This window comes from Podarcis pityusensis, assembly GCF_964106645.2.
Source record: "Podarcis pityusensis genome assembly, chromosome: 16".
NCBI lineage: Eukaryota > Metazoa > Chordata > Lepidosauria > Squamata > Lacertidae > Podarcis > Podarcis pityusensis.
The window spans coordinates 11,692,796-11,697,799 of NC_138041.1; the positions used below are offsets into that span (position 1 = coordinate 11,692,796).

Consider the following 5,004-nt stretch of genomic DNA (forward strand, 5'->3'; position numbering starts at 1 on the left):
GGTTACAGGGAACCAGGCAGAGGGCCTTCTCAGTAGTGGCGCCTGCCCTGTGGAATGCCCTCCCAGCAGATGTCAAGGCAATAAAGAACTATTTGAATTTTAAAAGACAACTGTTTAGGGAAGTTTTAAATGTCTGACACTGTATTGTTTTTAATTCGGTTGGAAGCCGCCCAGAGTAGCTGAGAAAACCCAGCCAGATGGGCAGGGTATGTACAAACAAGCAAACAAATAAATAAATTACCTGTATGTGATCTTGAGCTCCCCAGAGGACTGGTGGGATATAATGTAATAATAATCATTCTATTATTATTTCATGCTGCAATCTGCAGAACTGCCTTTGCTGATTTCTCCACCCAACATCTCTTATATCCCACAACTACTCTATCTGCATTTTTGGATGCCGTTTGGGAAGCTTTCTGTGTCATTCTGCAAACTATCCCTACTACAAAACTCTCACCATTTACAGGGGCTTGGAGAAGATTTTTGGAGCAGAAAAAAGGATGCCCATGTATTCTCTCCCTCCTCTCTTGGAGGCAATATGCTGGGAATCACAAGCAGGGAGACTGGCTGTTGCACCCATGCCCTGCTTTGGGGCTGCCCATTGTGTCATCTGTTTGGCCATTGTGAGAAGAGGGTGTTGGACAAGACAGCCTGATCCTCTGGCCTGATGCAGCAGCCAGGCTGCTCTTACCTTCTCAAGGCAATGGGATTTGATTTTGAGGGGGAAATGCGGCTTTAATGCCCCTGGCAGCGCAATCGTATTTTTATTTTTTGTACCATATATTTGTAAACTTAGAGACTACTGTAGTTAAGCAGTATACTAAATTGCTTAAATCCATACATAAAACCAGAAGTAAGTCTCATTCAATCTGTATGGGATTTACTCCCTCCTAGGGAAACGTGCTAGGATCGCAGCCACCTTGGTAACGAAGGGAGTTGGGATCCGGGATAGGAAGGTGATATATTTTATAACAAATGCAAGTGACATAATATAAAAGAACCTTTTTCCTTTGTTTTAAAGGAAGACGGTGGATGATGGTGGGCAGAGTGAGGCGAGGCAACTTTCCTCCGCCAAAGTTGGAGCCAAGGCGAAAGCGTGACCTCACAAAAGCCGCCTAGGGAATAAGGCTGCGGCGGCAGGCCCCTTTGGCGGGCCGGGCCGGGCCCCGTCCAGGCGCCGCGCGGCGGGCGATGGGCTGTGTGGAATCCAATGAAGTGCTTTCCTCCGAAGCGATAGACACAAACTCAGTAGCAGCACCACCCGCGCCCCAAACGACTGCTCCAGCCTCGGAAAAAGGTGACGCCTCCTCCGCATCCCCGATCGCAGGAGGGAATCCCGCGGAGGGGTTTCCCCTCACCGGAGCTGGGAAAATTCGGGGAATCCCCAGCGCCCTGCGCACGTGGGCAGGCAGGCCCTCGGATGGAACCTAAGGGGCGAGAGAGGTTCGAAGAGGGTGGGGCCTCGGGAAGGGGGCGGAACTCGCGCATGCAAGTGGGAGGAGCTTGTGGAGGAGTCGGCCCAGGCAACAGGAGGGAGGATTCCGATGGGAGGAACTTGACAGGAGTTAGGCGAATATTTTCCATTCCTGCTATAAAGCTGAATGAGTAAATGCAGTTTCCAACTGCAATAAACCAGCTGTTAGCATGCTCCCCCATTATTATTATTATTATTATTATTAATTATCATTAATTCTGTTGGGAGCCACCCAGTGTGGCTAGAGAAACCCAGCTAGATGGATGGGGTATAAATAATCATAAATTATTATTATTTATTTCACATCATCGCAGAGATGTGATGCTTTCACTTTTAAACAAAACACAGTTGTGTGATCAAGGTCCAGACTCTGGTTAGTAAGAACAAGCCAGGATCAAGCTGAAATCTCAAATCCTAGCAAGTTCTAAAACCCATCACTCAACAAACCAAGGTTTTCTTAATCATATATGTATAAAAGAGGAAAACAGGGTGCACAAACCCAAATGCTCACTGTGGTTGTTCACACTGTAGGAAACCATCATTTCACATTGCAGATTTTTCGGGGCGCTTATATATTCATACATTTTTTTCCTTGTAGATTTAATTTAAACCAGAAGCTGCCTTATACATTAGAGGATACACTTGCTTAAATTCCTTCTTCAGCACAATTAGTAAGCCCTGTCCTTGTGCATCTGGCCACCCTGAGGAGAATAAGCTTCTAAACAAGATCATGATAATCTAATTTACAACCTTAAAAACTAATCAGTAAATAGTGAAATAATAACCTAATATAAATAGCCTTTTCAGCTTCTTACCAATGTAGGAGAAACTGATATAGATTTTTTTTTTTTTAAGGCTGCAAACCTCTGCACATGCATCTGCAAAAAAACCCAATTAAACAAAATGGGACAGCCTCTGGATGAACATGCATAGGATTGCTTTATTAAAATGTAGACTGATGCTAGATTAGCTAACTGCAAATAATCCCAAACCTTGATAGCCCTGCAGAACAGGGTTGGGGAACCTTCCAGATGCTGCTATCCTACAACTCCCATCATCCCATTGGCCACACTGGCTGGGGCAGGTAAGAGGGAGAGATTATTTAAACAGAAGCATTCTGACCAGATAATGGGTAATAGCTCCATTCTATTCTCTGCTGGTCGGAATATATGTAGAGTAGTTCTGAGCACCACATTTTAAGAAGCATGATGATAAACTGCAGCATGTTCAGAAGAGGGCAACTGGGATGGCGAAGGATCTGGAAAGCATGTCCTATGAGAAACTGTTGTGGGGGACAAGGAAGAGGAGCAGGGTATGTTTACCCCGAAGAAGCAAATATTTAAGTAGACATGAAAGTGGTCTTCAAATATCAGAAGGCCCGTCACACAGACGATGAAGCTGACCTATTTTCAGTTGCTTCAGAGGACAGTGGCTTGCAGTCAGTGGACTAGGGGGACTTGGTTAGTCCCCTAAATGTTCCTGGTAAATTAGAATGACGGGGTCCAAGAGCCCTCCCGCCACCTTCCCAAAGCCCTCCCGGAGGCAGCAATGCTCCAATAATCTGTCAGAAGCCTGGCAACTCCTTCCCAAAGCCCAGTAAGTTTCTGACCTGCTTAAGATGCTCACACGTGCATCTCCCCCCCCCCCCCCATCACCCTTGCAAGCTGGTGCCTCTGGCCCTAACTGTTCCCCTCCAAAAAATTTAATTGCATGCCATGGACCAGCAAGTTGTATCTAACCAAGTTATACTGAGAGTAGACACATTAATGGATAGAAGTTCATCACATCTATTCATTTAAATAGGTCTGCTCCAGCTATGGCTACCATTACAACCCAATGTTTAGAAACTGGAACTTGGAGCCTCCATGCCTGAACTTGCTAGTGCATCCATCTTAATTGCACCAGACCTCTTCCAACACACAGGGCCTGCTTGCGGGTTTTGTATAGGCACCTAGATGGCTCCTCTGAATAGAGGACTAGATGGGCCTTTGCCTTGAGCCAGCAGGACTTTTCTTCTCAACATGCTGCCACAGCAGCATGCAAGCTATCCCAGAACAGCAAGAGTTTCAGCGGCAGCCAATGCCACCCAGCAAAATTGGTGCTTGTAGCATTGGTCTCTGGTGTCCAATTATGCCATGTGTTGGCACAGGGTCCTTTAGAGGGTTATGGAGACCAAAAGGCTAAAGCTGCCCTGGTTTTGCTGCCCCCCCCATTGACATGATCTTATAATTTTTGTTTGCAGTGAAAAAAAAGAGAAGACATAGCTTAAGGGAAAGGTGGGCAACTGGGAAGAAGACATCTACCGAAGATCTGGGCAATCGGACTGAAAGCACAAAGATCCACGTGATCTGGAGACGTGTTTCTCTCTTCAGCACAAAGCGAGATTCCTTGAAGAGCATGAGCGCAGAAGTGGCTGGGCCCAGTCATCTGAACAGCGATCAAGAACCTCAACCCGATACCTCTGAGAAATTTGGGGAAACTTACTGAGGAGAGAGAGAATGTGGACAGAGAATACAGAGCAGGCTATGGCAGCATTGCTGCAAAATACAGGCAGTCTTACAGCTAAGGGGAATAAACTTTAACTATCACGCATGGCTTTCTGTGAAATTCTTGGCTGCCTGAGATAGCAGATACCCATTTTGATAATGGTCAGGAAGAGAAAGGACTAGTAATGGGAAGTGAGGAATTCAAACATTTTTTTGGTGATCGTAATTAATTATGTGGGAAAGACTTGGACTTTTGACCCATGAACACAGCGAAGCAAGTAAAAGCCTGTCTTTTTATTCCTCACACCCCTTTCCATCAGATGTTTTGATGAATGGGCCAGAGAAAAAGTTAACATTTCCTACATTGGGGCCAGTTGCAGGTTTGAGGGACAAGAGATACCTTCAGTAAGCCTCACTGAGCTAGAGATGAGGAAACATCAGGCCTGGGGGCCAATTGTAGCCCTCCAGGCCTCTCTACCTGGCCTCAGAACCCTCCCCAGGCCACTTACTTCACTGGCTCTAGGTGCCTTTGCCAGGTTAGAATGCGCCTGTCCGTGCCTCTTGCTAGCCCTGATGGAGGAGAGGGAGGGATATGTGATTGTGCATAGAGACTAGCCTACTATGTTGTTGTTGTTTAGTCGTTTAGTTGTGTCCGACTCTTTGTGACCCCATGGACGAGAGCACACCAGACACTCCTGTCTTCTACTGCCTCCCACAGTTTGGTCAAACTCATGTTGGTAGGTATAATTTACATCTGTTGCTCCATCCATTTTACCTTTGGGCCCACCTGCCACTGAAATATGGCCCTCGGAAGGTTGCCCATAATTAAATGTCGCCCTCAGGCTGAAAAGTGTTATCCACCTCTGGTCCACTGTCATTGCAACTCCTTTGCCTCGCCATTGCTGGACAGAGCATGCCAATGAGGAAGCAGGCAGGGGCAGCAGCTCCTCATCACTCAATGCCACTGCTGCTTCTCCTCTCTGGGCCAGACCAAGAGGTACATGAGTAGGTGGTGGTTAGACACCCTGTTCTTTTGGCCTTGCA

General features: G+C 46.6%; 1 long non-coding RNA gene across 5 annotated transcripts; it reads left to right on the forward strand.

The window, feature by feature from the left end:
• The first annotated feature begins 560 nt into the window (after nucleotides 1-560).
• On the forward strand, nucleotides 561-4,062 carry LOC308465129. 5 transcript variants are annotated; one of them, XR_013980259.1, is made up of 3 exons: nucleotides 561-700; nucleotides 1,022-1,297; nucleotides 3,717-4,062. It is a non-coding gene; the product is annotated as an uncharacterized lncRNA (long non-coding RNA). The 5 variants fall into 5 exon arrangements; XR_013980260.1 differs by having other exon boundaries at nucleotides 652-923; XR_013980261.1 differs by having other exon boundaries at nucleotides 653-853.
• Nucleotides 4,063-5,004: the final 942 nt, after the last annotated feature.